We start from the raw sequence: 21,684 nt of genomic DNA, 5'->3' as shown, positions 1-21,684 counted from the left end.
AATCATTATGGATGATACTAGCTTGGAGCTAAGCCTCCTCCTTGTCTTTGTTTGCATGTCAGTGAGATTTCTCTGTGAGCGTAAACCCCATCAATATCCATCCAAGGAAACTCGCTTGAAGAATAATTGAGAGTGCATGCGGGCAATGATCAAACAAAGGTTTTTGTAGTTTCAGAATAAATTTCAGGGAATGCAGAGTAAATATCCCATTTCAGCAACTAAATGCAAATGTTTATATAGTAGGGTAGACTACAAATATGGACTCTTTCATCAAATGTCAGTAATGGTGGTTATAATAGCTGCTGTTCCCCAGGAGAAGCAATATAGTATAGTTGTTATAAGCATAGGTAGCTCAGTGGTTTCTCTCACAATCCTGCCTCTGCTATTTTTTTGGGGGGGGCAAGTTTTCTTAACTTCTTTCTGACTCAGTTTACTTTCCTAATGAATGCAGATGATGAAAATCATGCATGATTGTAATGAGACTTAAATATGAAAATGGATTTAAATGTCTTAGCCACAGTAACAGCGTATATTGAGTTCTCAGTAAATATTAAGTTTAAATCTTATCTTGTAATGCATTGGAAAATGCAATTTTCTAGCAGATCTGAAATATATCATAGAGGTCAAGTAATATTCCGGATTCTTTGTATTGAACACCAAGTTTCACGTTATCCTTAGTCTTATTACAAGAGTCCTGAGTTTTACTTCATTCATATGTTATTGCCATGAATGGAAATTTCCCCCAGGTGCATTACGGTTGGGCAATACTTGAACATCCACAGCACAGAAAAGCAGGGGAGATACGCTTTTCCACAGATTCCATTCCATTTAACATTTTCATTAATTTACAAGAAACAATGGTACCATTTATCATTTTCATTAATTTACAAGAAAAATTATTCGCCATATTTTCTACTTGCTCTTTTTTTCTTTACCAATCTTACATATAGATAGTTGCTTGAAAAGGAAACAAAAAAATTAGTTCTTGTTAATTATTGTCAAATTATTCACAGATGTGCTCAATATTATTGATGACATCTTAATAGTATCTAAATGAGATGTGCTTTTGACTTAAAAAATGGTGCCCAACAATTTATTATAATAATAATAATAATAATGAGAGAGAGAGAAGCAGATAGAGAGTGGAAGAAGAGGAGGAAGGGGAGGAAAAGAAGAAGAAGAAAATGAGGGAGAAGAGGTGGAGGAGGAGGGGAAGAAGAAGAACAATAAGAAAGAGGAAGAGAAAAGGAGGGGAAGAGAGATAAGAGAAGATAAATGCCCCAAGTCTGATATTTGGAAGTTAAAAGTAAGAATATGTTTAAACATCTTTTCCTCTCACCTGGAATTTGATTTGGTGAAAATCTAATCATCATCTTCTTCAGGAAGCTATTATGTTTAAAATGCTTATATAAGTAGAAAAGATTCAATTAAATTCCATTCTACAGATAATTAATGAAACTTATATGTATTCAATTTCCTGTGAGATATAAAGAAAAATTGTCTTTTTGTTTATTGTAAAATTAAAGTAAAGTAGGTTTTGAGTCACATTTAGGTTCAAATCCCAGCTCCAACATATGTGACTTTCCCTTGGGAAAGTAACTGTCTGTTTCTTCTTGTACATAATGGAGGTAAAGTATTCTATTTTAAAGACTTGCTTTAAAGAAAAGTCAAACAATGTATTTGAAGTACTGAGAAGGCCAAATACACACCAGATTTGTAATACATTTTAGTTTTCTGTCTGCCTGCCTTCAAGAAACTTGGATTTTCCTTGATGCGATACAGCATGAGCATCTGATACTTTTAATCCACTACCAGGTTGTATGTGGTTATGGAGCAAGATGAACTACTCAGTAAGGCATGCAGAGAACTTAGGAAAAGGACCATGCTGGAGCCTCAAGGAGCAGAAGGGACTGGGGTTGGTGGCTGAAAGGAAAAGAGGGGGAGTCTTTGCAGAAAGGGAGATTGGTGTTTAAGCAGGGCAATGAAATCAGAGGCAGCTAGGAAAGATGAAGAAGAGGCTAACATTTCTTAATCTCCTGTGGTTGAAGAGCATCATACACAGCTTCTTTGGCAGAATTGTTGGTTCAGATGATGACAAGAAGACAATGCTCCTCTGATGCAGTAAAATCACCAAATACGAACCTAAGGAAACGATGTCGTTGTTGATAGCTCCTGCAGGAGGCTTTCTTCCTGGGACCAGATCATGACATCTATAATTGGGGAATCTGGAAAAAGGGCAAAGGAAGCTATGTTAATTTTCCTTTTAAGACAATGAACAGTATTCATAACCATTTATTGAGTGTTTCTATTTTTCAGCCATGGTACTGAGCACCTCACAGAATTTACCCTTAATTCTTACATTTTTAATTAATTGTTAATTAAAGAGAGAAAACTGAAGCCATAAGAGTTTAAGCAACTTGATCAAGGATCCACAGTCGTAAGTGGAGTGACCAAGTCTTGAATCATGACTCTTTTTCCCCCACGAGTACTAAAATTTTATTTTTTAAGTATGATAATACAGTAAAATTGACTTTTTTCACTTTTATAAAATTAATCGACTATACATTTTTAAAGATGTACAGATTTGTGTGACTACCACTATAATCAAGATTCAGAACAATTCCATCACCCTCAAAAATTCACTTGACCTACATCCTTATAGTAATCCACTAGTCCTACTCCTAACCTCTGGTACAAAATCATACAGTAAATAACTGTTTGATACTGGTTTCTTTTACTACATACAGTGTCTTTGCAGCTCATACAAATTGTTGTGTGTATCAATAGTTTGTCCTTTTTTGTTACTGAATGGTATTCCAAAGTATGGATATACCACTGTTTTTTGTTTTTTTGTTTTTTTTTAATCCAGTCACTCACTGAGCAGCATGAATTCAGATTTATTTGATATTTTCTATTACAAATCTAAGGGAATTTTTCTATAAGCCCTTAGGAAAATTTTATGTCTCATTAATAATTCAGAATGTTGATTTTTCTTAATCTTACTTCCTTTGATAGCACTCTATCTCTTCTTTCTCGTCTTATGTACATAAGTCAGTAATAGCGTAGTGGTTGGAAGTATATATTCTCTAGCCAGAATTCTCAGGTTTAAATATTTGCTCTGCAATTTGCTTGCTATGCAACATTGGTAAGTTACTTAATCTTTATGGGCCTCAGTTTCTCTATCTGTAAATTAGGAATAATAATGCCTACATCATCAGTGTCTTGTTAAGATTACAAGAAATGATACACACAAAATTCTTTGAAAACTGCCTGCCACAAAGTTATTACTGTAAAATGTCAGCTGTCTCCAGACACCTATACTTGGGTGTAGTGAAAATATTACACCGACAAATTTTAAAAGTTTTTTATATGTGTATGCATATAGGGAATTAATAGGTTTAAGTTGAATTTCCAATGTTAAGTACTGACCATGAGGCTAAAATAATTAGACATGATACCATATATCAAGCTTTTAGGGTAGATAGAGTATATGAAAATTCATCAACACCACCTATGTCTTTTGGAGAAAAGCTCTGAAAACTGACAGTGAGAAATGGATCAGATTTTATGATGGAATTATGTTTCTAAATTCAATTGCATTTCAAGCAGCAAAATAAATGTGCTGTTCTTTGCTGCAGGTTGACAAAATGGCATTAACTCTACTTCCATTTCTTATGTTATCCCCATTCCTTAATTTCTTAAAAGAGAATAGCAAAGAGAGAAGATTGTAAAAACAAAGACCTCCTTTTTCTTTGTTCTTTGTTGTAAAAAAATTTTTTTTGACATCGATCTTTTAAAAGTGTTTATATTCCCTTTCTTCCTAATTCAGAAGGCGAAAGGTGGGCTTGTGTTTTGTATACAAAGAATATTCACTTTTTGTATTTAACTAAAGCTTATATAAATCTATTTGGATCACTAATATATTGTAATTACATTGAAAATCTGTTAAAATATGGATTTTCCTTGAAAGTTCAAGTGCCTCTGGTTTACAAATAAAGCCAAAACATTTACCCTGAACACTTTTGGACTAGGACAGAACATGACAAATTTACTTTCCTCCTGAAAACAAACAAAACCAAAACTATCTTTCATCATATCCATAAAGAAAGAAAATAAATACAGACAAAAAATAGAGAGACACATGCTTACAACACAAAAATCATAATCCATGCTGGCTCTTCCCCATAAAGGGAAATGTATATATGTTCTTTTCTCCTTTACCCATTAATTACTAAAAACAATTTACACAGCACTTTTCATATACTTTCACAAATTCCTCATTTCTGAAAAAATCTCCATTTATCTGTCCCTGACTATAGAACACTTGACATTGTCTTTATGCCTAACTTCATAAACTATAACCATGTTTTCCAAATAATATGACTCTTTGACATTTGACTTTGTTGTTTGTCTTCTTTGAAGTTTTCTTTGATGTGCACATTTTCTTTTTCTGCCATTCATTCTGAAACTACTCTTAAGAAGGCCAGATTTATCTTATAAATGGATTCTAATCACAGTCTTTCAGTAATCTTCCTGTTTTTAATGCCTCCTGTTTGCCTATTCTACTTACAGTCCCAAATACATTCCTAAATCTCTCCTTTCTCACCTCTCTGTTCAAAAGCTTATTCCTTCCCCATGCTTCCTCAAACTATAGTCATCCAACAATTCATTTGATAACAATTCTCACTCACCTCTCTATTGATTGGGTCAAACATTGTGTAGTCATACTTAATTCTTGTTTTTTCTCAAGTTCACTTGCACATCAATCACTGAGATGATCCATTATGCTCTACGTCAATTGTGTTGAGACTCCAAACTATTATCTCTCCTCTACTGCTACTTCCCTATGGATTAAGCAATAGCTTATACTTTATTTATCTATAGCTGCATAGATTGCTCCAAATTACTTCAAAACTTTTTTTGTGATTTAAAGCAATATTTTACTTTTCTCCATTGTTCTCTGGGTTGAGTGGGCTCAGCAGAGTGATTCTCACTTGAGGTCTTTCACGCATTCACAGCCTGATAACACATGAAGACTGGATGTCCAAGACGGTTTACTCACTTGCCAGGCCGTTGATCCTGGCTATTGACTAGCACTCATCTTGGTCTGTCAACTGGATGATCTACATATGGATTTCCCATGTAGTTTGTGTTTCTCACAGCATGGAGACTAAGTTCTAAGCTGGAGCTTCTCGGCAGTGAGATTTAAGAAAATTATTTCAAAGCTGTGGGACTTATGAAGACCTTCTATTACTCCCATATCATTTAATTACTCAGACAAGTCATTAAGTCCGCCCCAGATTCAAGAGAAGGGAGATGAATGACCCCCCAGCTCTTAAAGTTGAGAAGCAACAAGTGCATAAATCAGGGAGGGAAGGAATTAATCTAGATCACCTTGGGGGCTCCTGATTGTAGCTTCTTACTTGTCTTTGTTTCCATCTTTGTCCCCCTTCACTGAATGCTTGCTGAATCAAGAATAGTTCTAAATGTTTGTCAGAACATATTAATCCTCTGCTCAGAACCCTGTAATGGTTCCCAATATAAGTCAGAGTAAAAGCCAAAGTCCTTACAATGACCAACAAAACCCTACACATTGGCTCTCTGTTACCTCTTTAAACTTAGATTCTACAACCATTCTATTGCTACTTTTCTTTAGTCACACTGGCTTCCTTATAGTTTTTCTTAAACACTCGAGGCATTTTCCTGACTTAGGGCATTTGCACTGGCTATTCCCACTGCCTAAAATATTCTTCACTCACATACCTACATGGTTACATCCCTCATGTGTTTCCAATCTTTGTTTAAACCTCAGTTTCTCAGTGAGGTCTAAATGAATATCTAATTTAGAATTACAACTCCACCCCAGTTTAGGGCTCCTCAGTAAGGTAAGTGTCCTCATTAATTTCTGTTTTGATAGGGATCTTGATTTGTTAAACAGTTTGGTGCACTCTTACTTCTATACAATCTATAGGAAATGAGTTTTAGAGAACATTTTTCTTATTTGGAAGTATATATACCTGTATGTATCCTCAAGTATCTATACATGTCTAAGACGTGCTGCATCAGCATTACCACACTTGAAGAGGCTTGGGTCTTCTAGAACAAGTACTTTACTCAAGTACTTTCTTTTCTACCTTAGTCAAGTACTTTCTTTTCTCCATTCATTTTCTCTTTCTTTTCCTGGTATAAGAAATGTCTTTGACCATTTTCAGCAATTTACCCATTTTCAAATATCAGCATCTAACCCTGCTTTACCTCTTCCATATATATCCATGCTCCAAACTCTTATTGTAAACATAGTTAGTTTTAGGAGAATATCTTTTAATTCAATGGTTTTCAAAGCATGATCCCTGGTGGTTTCTGAAGGTCTTTTGGATCAAAACACTTCAAAATAAAACTAAAATCTTATTTGTCTGTTTCACCCTCTTGCTCTGCAATAAGGCAGCATTAAACCCATACTTATTGATGAATTAGGTTCTGCAATACAGCTCAGAATATCATATCCTGTGGCTTTAAATGGGGTAGAAAAAAGAGAAAAAAAAATCCATGTTTTCCAAATAGAATGAGCAGAAGAAGAAAAAGTGTAATTGTAAAACTGAGTTAAAAAAGTGTAATTTCAAAGTCAGATAAAAATGTAAATTGATACAGCCACTATGGAGAACAGTATGGAGGTTCCTTAAAAAACTAAAAATAGAACTACCATACGACCCAGCAATCCCACTACTGGGCATATAGCCTGAGAAAACCATAATTCAAAAAGAATCATGTTCCACAATGTTCATTGCAGCTCTATTTACAATAACCAGGACATGGAAGCAACCTAAGTGTCCATCAACAGATGAATGGATAAAGAAGATGTGGCACATATATACAATGGAATATTACTCAGCCATAAAAATAAATGAAATTGAGTTATTTGTAGTGAGGTGGATGGACCTAGAGTCTGTCATACAGAGTAAAGGAAGTCAGAAAGAGAAAAACAAATACCGTATGCTAACACATATATGTGGAATCTAAAAAAAAAAAAAAGGTCATGAAGAACCTAGGGGCAAGACAGGAATAAAGACGCAGACCTACTAGAGAATGGACTTGAGGATACAGAGAGGGGGAAGGGTAAGCTGGGACAAAGGGAGAGAGTGGCATGGACATATATACATTACCAAATGTAAAATAGATAGCTAGTGGGAAGCAGCCGTATAGCACAGGGAGATCAGTTCGGTGCTTTGTGACCAGCTAGAAGGGTGGGAGGGAGGGAGACGCAAGAGGGAAGAGATATGGGGACATATGTATATGTATAACTGATTCACTTTGTAATAAAGCAGAAACTAACACACCATTGTAAAGCAATTATACTCCAATAAAGATGTTTTTAAAAAAAAAAGTCAGATAAAAAATGATCTAGTGTAAAACTTTGAGAAATAGATTACCAAAATGTTTGTTTCAGTCAGAGGAGTTCCTGTCCTAATTATTAACACCTAATTGTGATACTTCAGTCTTTGACTATGTTTCCTGATTGCCCCATTGTCAATGATACATGGGGTGTTAGACTGAGAACAAAGTTAAGACAAGGTGTCAACTACCACATCTGGAATGGATTGAACCCGCCTTCTAGCCCTATTGTTAACACCCTCTTTACACCTTTCTTTTGATACTGCCTAGGCCAGGAAGGGGTGAATTGGTGGACAGGTAAGACTGTACAGCTGGAAGTACTTGTCTACTGTATTTATAACCTTCTTGATGGGAAGGATTATTCCATACTATGGATAGAATTGATTTCTGCTTCTGTGGACAGTTTCATCTACTTAATTGTCAGCCCACTCTCCTTTGTCACATGTATCCCCAAATAATTCAATGGGACAACTGAATCAAATAAAATACATTGATTGAGTCCCTGTTTTATAGATAAAATGAGAGATCTTATATCAAAAAACATATTGAGAGATTAAACAAACACAGGGCCTAGATTTTGAACAGCTTTGCAGAAAGATAATGGGATTATACTGAGTCACATTTTCTTTTAAAGTTCTCCTTATACATCACCTGTTCATACCTGCAAGGCAGCTTGAGTTGTGTAAGAGGGAGATTGTAATCTAAAAAGAAAAAAAACTCTACTCACACCAAGGATGTACCTAAGATTCCAGCTGTCCTGGTCCAGAGCTGTAAAAAATGTAACATTAAGGGACTATGGAGAGAGCCTGGTTTCTAAGGGCACTGAGAGCCAGCAGATATAAGTTGTCCAAGTCATGACATTTACCAGGCAAAGGTGCCCCTTCATTTCTGTAGGTGCCATTATCTTCGAGTGTAAAGTAAGAAGGATTCTAAGCTCCTGTGCAGATCTGAAAATCCTATAACTTTAAGTAAATATGTACCTTTAAGCCCATGGATATGGTGGAAATGCCAGCTGCAGGCACTTGTCCTGTGCAGCACATCAGTCTGTGATGATGGGTCTGTTTTGAGCTAAGCTGTCACTCTGATTTCTGTCTCCCAGTCCCGTCCCTGCAGTCACTCAAAGGACAGACCCACTCAGCTGTGCAACATAAACCAAAGAGAAGTGACAGGCACGCAGAGGTCTCAGCCACCAACACGTGTCTTGCAGGGCGTTGCCATAAGCATTCAACTCTTGGAGCCACAAGGGCAATAAACTAAGTCAAAAGAGGCAAATGCATCTACTTAAAAATATGGCTGGCTGACACTTTACAGTGTATCTTGAAAGAAAAAGAGAAATTCAGTGATCTAAAATGATGGCAAAATGGATACCTAAAAGATCATATAGTCTTTGGATACTTTTGATTTCACTGTAGGGCACTAATATTTCCAAATAAGAGGAATATAATTGGTATTTACTTCCTTTGTCATTCAGCGGATTCATATTAATCAAATAAATTCTTCAGAACGCATTTTGATATAACCTGACTCCACAGAAACTTTATTGCAACTTAACCTTCCTTTAAATGTTTGCATGCAATATGTAACTGATATTTTTAGTCAAAACCATATTCATTTGTGTATCCTAAATCCCCTACAGCCCTCATTAAAAATGAAAAGTCTTCTGTCTAATAACTCCTGAGGTCATTGAATTTCGCAAACTCACCCTTACCCCTTCCTGAATTTTATTTTACTACTTGGTCAACAGGAACCGTTTGCTACGTTTGGAGATTTTAGGTCTTATTTGTCCAGTGTGAAAGTTGGCACTGAATCCTAAGCTAGATTTGCCACATGGGCTTTATGGGGAGATTCTAGGTGAAATGAAATATTTTGCAAAGATAATAATACTCTCATAGTCTCCATGTAGTAAATTGTCAAGTGTAGTGACAGTCGTTAATAGCATTTGCTCCTTTTATTTTTTTAGCAGTGAGCAATAAATACTTTCTCCTACTCCCAACACACACATGTAAGTTGACCATTATTTTCTGATGAGAGGGATTTGTTTTGCTTAGACACATAAAGCCTTTTAAAAATAAATATATATATATACACACACACACAAGGCATATGAAAAGGCATATCTCTATGTGATGGTATAAATTGGCTGACTGCTTTAATCGTCTGTATTTTCCAATTTTCTCTTATTATACATTATTTACAAAGTTCCTCTAGAGAAGATTGTTCAGATGTTGTATACATTTATACATATCTATTGCTGAAAATTTCTCCAAATAGCAATGGACGATGCTAGGATATTTTTGATTGTTGGCATAGATCTTCATAAGAAGCTGAGAGTGGATGGAAGCATTTGGGATTCAGAGGTAAAAGAATTGGCATCTAAAAGCAGCACAGAAGATGTTTTCTTAGATGCCCATGATTAGGAACATTTTCTCCCTTCCTTTACCTTCCAAATCATAGCAGGTTAACGACATTGCCTCCATAGGGAAGCATGTGCCTGCTATCTCAACAGTTGGAAGAATTAACTTGACTTCCAAGGGGAGCTGCACAGTAGTACCAAGCAATAAAGAGCCTGGAGCCCAGGACTGAGAAACAATTAGACATCACTTTATTAATGCTTAATGATGCAGAGCAGGCATACAGCAGAGCTGATTTGTGTTCTGTCTTGGCCAATGATTCTCACATAATGCCACTGTGCTATTATAAATGTCTCTGCTCTGTTGGCTATGGATCAAAGAAGCCAGGAGATGAAATTATCTGGGGAACCTTAGTATGACATATTGGAGAAAAACCAGAAAATGAGCATTGTGGATCCCACTGTCGATCTCCGTGCAGGTTGGGGAAATGTTATATACTTTTTATATTTGGTTCCTAAGCCTACTTCTTAATAGGCATGGTTAAATCCCACTGAGAATTTCTGTTCCTAATAACGCATTAAGCATCTCAGTTGGAAGTTTCCATAAAACATTTTCCCCTCCTTTTTTCCCTATCATACTGCAGTGAAAAAGGATTAAGAATATACTGCACAGGTGCAAGTTGCAGCTGTTGAGGGTAAACTCTGTTCTACTATATTAATTCATATCCCACCAGGGGAATTGGAGAATAGTTTAGTTCCCATAAAAAGAAAAAAAAAGTTGTCTTCATCAAGGAAGAAAGAAATTTCTTATCCAGAGTATAACACTGTTTCTGGCCAGAGGGGTCTTTATAAATAAATACAATTTCCTAACCCAGTCAAACAATCATAGAAATAAAAACTCCTTGGTTTTGGTTAACAATTATTTATTTAAAGTTATATATATGTGTATGTGTGTGTGTATGGGTGTATGTGTACACATATACAGTGTGCTGTACATATATGGTATACTGACACATACACACAAAACCTCAAGAAGCTACATTTTAATAAAATGTTCAGTGATCAAGGCCAAATGAGCAGAATCACATAATCAGAGCCTTTTATTGTGCTTAATTCCTGGGACAAAAAAAATCAATGACAAAATATACGTTTATATTACATCTTCATTTCAAAAGTAGATCATATATCAAGGCTTCCTTGCCATAAAAATATGGTTCCATCTTCTTTATTTCCTGTAGTCCCATGTATAACTGTGTATGTTTATTGCTTGTGTTCACAGCCATGACCTCCAACGTATAAGCTTTCAACAATTTATTTATTTATTTATTTATTTATTTATTTATTTATTTATTTATTTATTTATTTATGGCTGTGTTGGGTCTTCGTTTCTGTGCGAGGGCTTTCTCTAGTTGTGGCAAGCGGGGGCCACTCTTCATCACGGTGCGCGGGCCTCTCACTATCACGGCCTCTCTTGTTGCGGAGCACAGGCTCCAGACGCGCAGGCTCAGTAGTTGTGGCTCACGGGCCCAGTTGCTCCGCGGCACGTGGGATCTTCCCAGACCAGGGCTCGAACCCGTGTCCCCTGCATTGGCAGGCAGATTCTCAACCACTGCGCCACCAGGGAAGCCCCTAAGCTTTCAATTATTAAATGAAGTTTCACATATGCTCAGTCTGGTAGGAAAGAAAGAAAAAGAGCGAGGGAGGGAGGAGAGAGAGGAAGGAAGAAAGGAAGGAAGGAAAGGAAAGGAAATAAAGGGAAAAAGAGAAGAGGAAGAGGAGGAGGGAGGGGGAGGGGAAACGGAAACGGAGAGGTATTGCAGCACATTCTCCCTCCCAGACTCGCTGGCTCCAGGGTGATTTTTAACTTCTAGGAGCCTCAGTTACTTCAGAATGGATAATAGTTCCTGACCTGCTTGTCTTCCAGAATAGTCATAAGAATCCAACAAAATCATGATCAAAGATCTACTGTAATCTATAAAGATGTATATAATCATATTATGCTCGTTGTAACCCATATCACCCTGTGCTGTGATATTTTCATAAAGTCTTCTTGGCTTTCCTATCATCTTTCAGAAGAATCTATTGCCTCTCCAAGATTTGTGTAACTTTTACATTTTTATGGTCACTTTCAGCTCTGTTTTCTTCACAACTATACTAAGCTCTCTAACCTACGGGAGTCATTTTATCTTGTGGCCATTCTCTTCTCTCACCTGACTCAGATTTTAGTTGAAATCCCTTGAGTTCATGAAACAGCAGTCACACAGGGCAGGTTTGCCGCAGAAGTTGACATTCAGTGTCTGTACATCCTTTGACCTTCTCTGTCAGGGACAGTTCTCATGCTTCATATTTCTTTGTCCGTCTGCACTAAGTCATCTTCCATTCCCCCTCTCTTTCCCTTTTCTCTTTTCTCATCTTTCAACCACTCCCAAGTTCATGTTTATTTTTATAGAGCCATATATCTGCCACTGATTTCTTATCTCATCTAAATAAGGACATGTGAGAAGATGAAGGGCATCTCAATTTTAGCACCCAACATAGCAAATAGAAAAAAGACCATGCGTTCTAGAAAGAAAGGGTGACAGTCCGTTTTGGATAGGAAAACTGATTTAAAGAACTGTTTTATATAATGTTTTATTTTATTTTCATATTTTATATTCCCAAGTCTAAAAATCACAAGTATGTGGTGCATACGTCCTCATTTCCTCTCTACTAAACACACGGCAGATGTTCCTAAACAAATATGACCTTCTGTCTAGAATTCAGAAATGACATTAGAATCCTTGTGAATAGAGAGCTTCTGACCAACTCTGGTACTCTATAGATTGTACCTCTTTTCCATCCATACCTTAGAACATCTGTACCAAGGCAGGAATGAGAAGCACTGCATTAATTCTTTCAATAAGTATACACTTACATGTTGGGTACTTTGCTAATTGCTCAGAATACACAGGTAATGTTTTCACAAAGATGATAGTCTAGTGGAGGAAACACCAATGCCAATAAATAAGTGGCAGGAAATTTAACAGATGATATGATTGAAGTATGGTTGAGGCCTTGTAAATACACACAAGAAGGGGTGATCAGTGTACAACTGAGATTAGAAAAAAACTCACAATGGGAGAAGTACTTTATATCTGCCTTGAGAGTAAATGGAAGTTTAAAAGATGAATAAGTTAAGAGACCAGGAAAGGCATTCTAGGAAAGAGAAATAACATGAAAAGTGTACACACACACACACATACACAAACACACACACATATATGTATATTACCTCTCCATATATAAACAAATGCAATGGTAGTGATTTTAAAAATAGGTATTTTACAAATAAAACTTGAACAGTATTTTTGCTATTCAATATTTTAATTAAATTATGTGGTAGGTATGCTTACACCATATTCTTCTCAATGATAGTGATTTTTCTATATTGTTTACCAATGCATCTTTAACGTCAAAAAGAGTAATTGGCACAGAGAAGGTGCTTAATAAATATCTGATTAATTTAATTGAGAGATATATGACGAAATGTCCTCTTCCTTTGTAGGCTTTATTTACCTAGTTCTTATACCACTCCAATGGGAAACTATTTTGGGTTCTATGTATATTCTCACAGAACTTTTAGGCAGCCAAATGCAAAGTATCTGTATCTTTTTTATCTGTTTGATTTTTTGCCAGCTTTATTAAGGTATAATTGGCATATAGTAAATGACAAGTGTTTACCATGCATAATTTCATAACTTATAAACACACCCATGAAACCATCTTCAAATCAAGGGAGAGAAAATATTTATCACCTTCAAAAGCTTCCTTGCAGCCCTTTGTTGTTTCTCTTTCCCCCAATCCTTGCCACCCCTACCTCTATCCCCAGGCAACCACTGATCTGCTTTCACTATAGGTTAGTTTGTATTTTCCAGAGTTTTATATAAATGAACATACAACATATATTCTTTTTTTGTCTGGCTTCTCCCATTCAGCATAATTATTTGAGCTTCATCCATGGTGGTACATGTTCCTTTCTTTTAACTGCTGAGCAGTATTCTGTAGTACTGGAGACCCACTTGTGGGTTTTAAGCAATTGTATGAAATTGTCATTTTACATGCATTAAATTCAAAATGAGCTAAATCTAATCCTAATGCTAGGCTAGTTTTCTACAACCCTCTGCTCTTCTTTGTAGGAATACTATATTATTTTTTTCCCATGAACTGACTATTTCGGTTAAAGGCCTTTAATCTTTCCATATGCTAATCACTAGCTTAGAAAAACATCCCCTTGACTGTTCATGTAGTGAATGCCTATTTATCATTAGGAGCTCTGCATTTGAAGATCTCTAAAATACACTCTATCTGATGGGAGTGTTCAATTTCTGTTCTTCTTTGTTATTTCAGAAACTTGTGAAGATGCTGGAATTACCCAAGTTATCCAGTTCTGTGGGTATGCCACTTAGTAATCTCTGTGCATTTCTTCCTTACAGAGCTGCAGCAATGCTAAGGTCTTATAGGGTTCCAGAGATTTTGGCAAGAAAGAGAACTACTGAATTTTCTTAATTTTAAGATATATTTTAAATATATATTTTAAAATATTTCTTTCAGTATTTCATATTTACCCTTATGGAGTAGTATTTCTTTCCCTTGCCAAAATATTTTAAAAAGCTATCACTAAATTTATATTTGTCATAAAATGGGTTGCATTTGAGAATTAGAGAACTTCACTACATCAGGATTGAGTACTGCTTATAAGAACATTCCTCTTAACCTTAGGACTTCGGATGTAGTGCCTTGAATGGTCATCTATAGCAGATATGATTCAAAACTCTGCACTTAGTATTTGCAAAGACTTTGCTGTTTTAAATATTTTTGAGTGTAAACCCCACGTGATAATTTTATGAGCATGGATTTTGTAGACAGACAGACTTAGGTTCTAATTTCCAGCTCCAAGATTTACCAGTCATGTGTCACCACATATCTGACATGTATGTATATATGCAAGTATGTACATGTGTATGTATGTACAATATGTATGTGTGTGTCCAAGGGTTAGCTCAGTACCTGCTATATATTAAGTACTCCATACTTGATAACTATTATTAAGTGTGTCCAGGTTTTGGCCTCGCATCCTCCTTCTGTCAAGCATACTTACGTATGTAAGCAGAGGGTTTAGACCAGTTGACACTCTGGAGAGCTTCCCCAGTGCTGTGTCTTTCTGCTCCTCTCCTAGCTCTGACTCTACCTATTCTCTTGGACCATTCAGCACCACGGGGAACTCAAATATATCTAATGTATGCAATGACAGCAGTCTCCACAGAAACCACCAGGAGACAAAGCTGCAAATGTCTTTCTTCCCCCTGGCATCTTTTCCCTTCCTTCTCCCCAAGCCAAAACACCAGCTGTACAAAGTATAGACAGAATTACATACTGAAAGTTTGGGCTATGGTATTCAAAAAACCCGAAACCAAAACAAAAAACAGTGAGGGATTTTGTGTACAGTGGAGATGGAATTCAGGAAAACTTCCAGCTTAGGCATAGATTCTTCCACTATGATTTTTTGTTCACTGGTCCTCGAATGGACTGGTTCCATTATTACAGATGTCATAACAAGAGATTTGTAGTGCAAATCCAGTCTGAAAAATAAAGAGCTTGAACAAAAATTGAATTACTGATAACTATTCTTTTTAAGATTAGAAGAGCTGACATAAAAATCTGAAATTCTAGTCTATGTTTAGATATCAGGAGACCTGGCACTCATGAGCTTTATTGTTGCTTGACAACAATCACCTATAGCTTAGTAGGGACTGCTGTGTTTTAATTAGCTACATTCCTCATCAGTGCCTATGGTTCTATATCAGGTATGTTTCATTTGTTTACATCATCATTTATCTGCTTGCTCCTCTCAATAGAAGGCGACAGTGAATAGTCCAGACTAAAACCTGTTTTTGGAAAGGAAATGTTTCTTAATTAGTAAGGTAACTCAGCTTTCTTCAGATTCAGTGCTCCCATTATCCATTCTTTTTTTACATTTTTATTTAATATTGGAGTATGGTTGATTAACAGTGTGTTACATTGTTACAGTGTACAGTAAAGTGATTCAGTTATACATATACATGTACCTATTCTTTTTCAAATTCTTTTCCCATTTAGATTATAACAATGTTGAGCAGAGTTCCTGCTATATTATCCATTCTTAAGAGCAGTATTTCCCAAGGGGCAGCACATAACTGCATCAAAAGTACCTGGAGTGCTTATTAAAATGCTATTTCCTTGGCCCCCAACTGGGCCTACTAAATCAAAATAACTGAGATTAAGGCCCAGGAATATGAATGTTTAATAAATTCCTAAGATAATCGTACATAAATTTAAAGACTGCTGTCATCCCCAAAACTTTAGAAAATTGATTCTTCTGGGCTGACATTAGGCATGAGTAGTCTGTTATGTTGGAAAGACTCTGGAATTAACATATTTCTGGGCTCTCTGGTTTAAGAGCATTTAAAGGTCTTTTAGATAAATTATTATAAATCATTTAATTTGCATCATGATTACCATTATCAATTTCACCATCATCTTTATCATAACATGTACTCTGAGTTGGCACATTCAGTACTTTAGAAGAATTCCCTATACAACCTGAGCACCAAGGACATAGGTGAGAACAACCCCAGGATCAAATGACAACCAGAGTATATATTTTAGTTTAGAAATATTTTAGTACAGCGGTTCTCAACCGGGGGCAATGTTGCCCCTCAGAAAACATTTGGCAATGTCTGGAGATATTTTTGATTGTCTTATATTATGTAAGTGATGTTAGTGGCATTTGGCGGGTAGAGAGGCCAGGGATACTGTTGAATATCCTACAGGGATGCTGTTAAAACATCCTAACACACAGAGGAAAGCTTCCCAAAGCAAAGAATTATCAAGCCTTGAAATGTCAAAATTGTTGCGCTTGAGACATCCTGCTTTAGAATTTTCTCTCAGATTGAAATGCACTAAATAAATGCCAAGAGTATCTACTTTGGATCATAGTTCCACTTCTAAGTGACGGCAGCAGAAATTTATCCTGGTTCCTGGGGCACAGGAGCACGGGAACTTAAGGGGGGTTTAGGATTGGAAAATACCTACAGTGGTACTTAATTGCATATGGTGTATAATCCAAACTGTTTGGCCTTGTGGTTCAAAATCATTAGCACACATCAGAACTGCCTGGAGGATCATTAAAAGCCAGATTTCTGAGCCTCATCCCCAGAGGTTCCAATTGAGTAGGTCTGCAGTGTTGCCAATAATTTGCATGTCTTACATGCTCCCTGGAAGTGCTGATGCTTCTGGGCCAGGGACCGCCCTTTGAGTACCACTGTGTGTCACTCTCTGTCCGTCTGGTCCCAGTCTGTCTTTGGAACCTTATTAACTGTCACCAGTCAAGCATTTGCAGCAAAATGAGGTGGAAATCCTCTTTGATGCCTCTTACATACGCCGTTTATTTCTTTATTTGCTCATTTTTACATAGGTACTTTAATTCTGTTTTTATTTTTCTCAGAATGGCCTTTATTGTCATGTTTCACAGCATCTCCTTTTAAGAAAATAGTGCCAGGAAAAAAACAAAACACAAATCAATAAGCAGCTAACAAAACAATCCTTTTCCTTGCCCTTTAACAGACTTAGTAATTATTGATATAATAACTGACAGTATTTTTCTCTTCATTTGGTTAGAGGCAAATTTACATCCAACCTCCTACACAAAAATTAACTGAATACTGTGAATTCCAATTTGCTAATTTATGCCTTTCTTACTTCCTTTTTCTTTTTCACTCATTATTTTTCCCCTAACTCCTGTTTTCTGCTCCTTGCTATTTTTAAATGTTGTTTTATAACATGTTTATAAGAATTTTATATCTTTTGAAAAACAAGGCAAGGTATAAATTATGAATAATACAGCCTTCAGGGTGTCTTAAATGCTACCACATGCAAAAAAAATTTCCCTGCTTTCACGATCTTAAAATAATATTGTAATGATGCTCTCTTCTGAATGCTCATAGAATGTTATTTATGCCCCTTGTATGTCATTTTTTTAAATGTTTTAATGTGTTATATTATTTAGTATTTGATAACTTAGTAGAAAATATGTAACATAAACATAAGTCAAGATATAGCAATAGGACAGAAGCCCCTGAACTCACCTTCTAACTTAGGTAGTCTAGTGGTACAAACACTTCTGGGATCAACCTTGACATGTGACCTTGTCCTGTAAGCAGGTGCTTCTCTAGGACTGATTTTAACTTTATAGCTGAATAGAATTGCCATATTACAGTGTATGTGTATGATCAATTTTGTGATATACTCTGGATTGTTTTCCAAAATGGTTGTGCTACTTTCCACATCTCACAGCACCAGATGAGAGTTATTCTTTCTTTAAGGCTTTAGCAATGCATTGGTAGGGTCATATTTCTTAAATTTTGCCAATTCATTCAGGAGTAAAATATCAGTAGTATTTCATTATGGTTTTGAGTTGTCTTTCTGTGATTGAAATTGGAAATTAATTTATCTTTGTTTTATTTTTATTTTTTGCCTATCATATTTCTTTTTTTAAAAGAGATTATAAAACAGTTTATTATTGTTTTGTAATAACTTAAGTACAACAAATACAACATTTGTTTCACAAGACATTAGATGATGTCACCAACACACTCTCTTTTGCTCTGGTCCAGGCTGCTGGTTTCAGAGAAAATAAGCAACACTTATTGCACAATCATTTTATTGCAGGGGAATGATTTTAAAAATGGCAGAATTAGAAGGGCAAGGCATTCCTTTAAGCCCTGGTTTCTGGTGGTCCAACGTCCTGGACTCAGCTCTCCCACCTCAGAGGCTCAGGCCCGACACTGGGTCAGAGCACCTAAACCCTACCAGCCACATGGCTAAGAAGAAAAGGAAGAAAAAAAAAATGAACAGACAGAACCCCAAGACAAATGGTAAAAGCAACACTAAGCAGACAAAATCACACAAAGAAAAATATACACACACACTCACAAAAAGAGGAAAAAAAGAAAGGAAGAGAGCAACCAAACCAATAAACAAACCACAAATGAAAACAATCACTAAAAACTAAACTAATATAAACATGAATCCAAAACCAAATCAAACACAGAAGGCAAACCCCAAGTCTACAGTTACTCCCAAAGTCCAATGCCTCAATTTTGGGAACACTCATTGTATTCAGGTATTCCACACATGCAGGGTTTATCAAGCAAATTGTGGGATTTAGTCCACTGCTCCTGAGGCTGCACAGAGAAATTTCCCCTTTTCTTCTTTGTTCACACAGCTCCTGGAGTTCAGCTTTTGTTTTGCCCCCACCTCTGCCTGTAGGTAACCCTCAGGCATCTGTTATCCACCCAGACAGGAGCGGGTTAAAGCAGCGGCTGATTAGGGCCCTCTTGCTTACTCAGCCCAGGGAGAAGGAGGGGTAGGGTAGTCATAATTGTGATGCGGGGAGAGCCTGTGGTGGCAGATGTCAGCGTGTAGTTGCAACCGCCTGAGGTATGCCATGTGTTCTCCCAGGGAATTTGGCCTTAGATCATGAGACCCTGGCAGTGGCATGCTGCATGGGCTCTTGGTAGGGTGTGGGTAGTGACCTGCATTTGCACACAAGACTCTTGGTGGCAGTGGCGGCAGAAGTAGCTCTCCTTTGCCCACCTCTGGGGTCCGAGATGATAGCTGCAGCTCACGCCCATCTCTGGAGCTCACTTAGGCAGTGCTCTGCCATTTGTGAGGACATGGAGCAGGAAGCCCCTCTCCTCGCGCACCCCAAAACAATGGTCTCTTGCCTCTCAGCTGGTTCAGACTTTTTCCCGGACTCTCTCCTGTCTAGCTGTGGCACACTAGTTCCCTTCAGGCTCTCTTCATACAGCCAACCATAGTCCTCTCCCTGGGGTCTGACCTCTGAAACCCGAGCCTCAGCTCCCAGCCCCCACCCGCCCTGGTGGGTGAGCAGACAAGTGTCTCAGGCTGGTGAGTGCTGGTCAGCGCCGATCCTCTGTGCGGGACTCTCTTCACTTTGCCCTCTGCACCCCTATTGCTGCACTCTCCTCTGTGGCTCTGAAGCTCCCTACTTGGCTGACCCCAAATCTGATAAACTTTTCTGGCTTTCTGCTGGCTGTGTTCAATTTTCTGCTTATGGCATACTCTGATCCTGACTTTTATGCTTCAGTACCAGGTCACAAGCATGTACCTGATTGGGTTTGGATTGTAGTGGGCATCCTCAACTTCGTAGCCTGCACTCTAGATGGTGTGGATGGAAAGCAAGTCTGTAGAACCAATTCCAGCACCCCGTTAGGGGAGCTTTGTGACCATGGCCTGGATAGTTGGTCATGTCTGTACTTTGTTGTAACCGTGTATTCCATTTTTGGATGAGGATCATCTGGTGTCAGTGTTTTTGTTCTTTATCTCCTGCTACGGGTAGTTTTATTTTCTTTCATCCTGTCCCACTGGGAAAAGTATAACACAGGGATTCTTTTCCTGCCATGGGGATATGACGTTAGCCAGGTGACTATTTCTTTTGTCTACATAGTGACTGCGATTGTGGGAGTTGAGGCCTGGTATGAACCTTTCCTGTTTAATTTCTTTTATAGAGACCTATTCACTGCAATGATCATTGGTTGTGCATTATGCGTGACTCTTCCAATGAGTTTATTAAACTTTTTCAGAAGCTATAAAAATAACACCTTGAAACACAATTCAGTCTATGAAGCTGATGCTAGTGACCCAAGCTTAGCTGATAAAAAAGGACCATGTTGGTTTTGTTTTTGTTTTTAAAAGGAATATGTATGTAATCTAAGTTGGCCAAATGAAGTTCAATTTTATGATTTTCTTAGCACTATTAAGATATAAAACTCTTCTTATAAATTTGAAGGTAATTTGAAAGGAGTTGCTAGAGTTCAGCATAAGAAATCTGAAAACTCTAACCAACCTACTAGAAAGCATAACTGAGAAAAGTAGAGAGAAAAAAGAAGGAAGGAAGGAAGGAAGGGAGGGAGGGAGGGAGAGAGGGAGGGAAGGAGGGAGGGAGGGAGGGAAAGAAAGGGCTAGGTGGGACGATATTGAGTAATACATGATGATATACTTTTGGAACCTAGATACACCCATTCCCAAAGGAAACTATATCTCCTAGGCTTTTCATTTATAAGTGTCATTGAGTTTCCTGTTTTATTAAGGCTGTTTGATAGTCTTTAATTTGCATTTTAAGGAATCTCAATTTCTTGGAAAAGACTGGAAAACTGAGATAAAACTGGAATGCATTTGTTTGAGACAGGGAAATATTCCAAAGTGAAACAGATAATAACTGATATGAAGAGATTTTACCAACAATGTTCTCATGCTGAAACCCATTACACTTTGGAATTTGGGGTCAAACAAAATTGTGTGCAAATCTTAAATCCATTACTTACAGGCTATGCAGTCCAGCTCAGAGACTAACAGCACATAGAAGGTACTTAATTAATTATGTTGAATAAACTAATATATAAGTGGGTGAATAAACTTGGCAAGGTTACCTAACTCTCTTGTAGAAAAAAGGCTATGGGACTATAATGTTGCATTGTAATCTAAATGTTAAGTTCCGTGCAATTCCTGAACACAGTACAAAATCTACAGTAGCTTCTCTTCGCTACTTCTTAGTGATAAAATTGAGTGAAAATGAACATAACCAGGACAAACTTAAAGAAAAAAAGAGAGAGAACGAAAGAGAAAGAGAGAAAGGGAGAAATAGAAAAAGAAAGAAAGAAGAGAGGGAAGAAGGGAGAGGAGAGAAAGAGAGAAGGAGAGAGAGAGGTAAGTCCATGGCAATTTAACTAAATTTCTGAAAGAGGTTTGCATATAACCCTTACATTGGGTTTAACAACCTTCTAGAAATGCCTTTTACCCACTTCATCTTCAGTCACTGACTACCTCTGGGCATTGGTTTCTATAGG

At 37.1% G+C, this 21,684-nt stretch overlaps 1 pseudogene; it reads left to right on the top strand.

Moving 5' to 3' along the window:
* Positions 1-9,662: 9,662 nt before the first annotated feature.
* Positions 9,663-20,530, top strand: LOC132366262 (ethanolaminephosphotransferase 1-like; annotated as a pseudogene).
* The last annotated feature ends 1,154 nt before the right edge of the window (positions 20,531-21,684 follow it).

This window comes from Balaenoptera ricei, chromosome 5 (assembly GCF_028023285.1).
Source record: "Balaenoptera ricei isolate mBalRic1 chromosome 5, mBalRic1.hap2, whole genome shotgun sequence".
Lineage (NCBI taxonomy): Eukaryota > Metazoa > Chordata > Mammalia > Artiodactyla > Balaenopteridae > Balaenoptera > Balaenoptera ricei.
The sequence above is the reverse complement of the archived record's forward strand: the minus strand, read 5'-3'. Positions and strand labels throughout refer to the sequence as shown.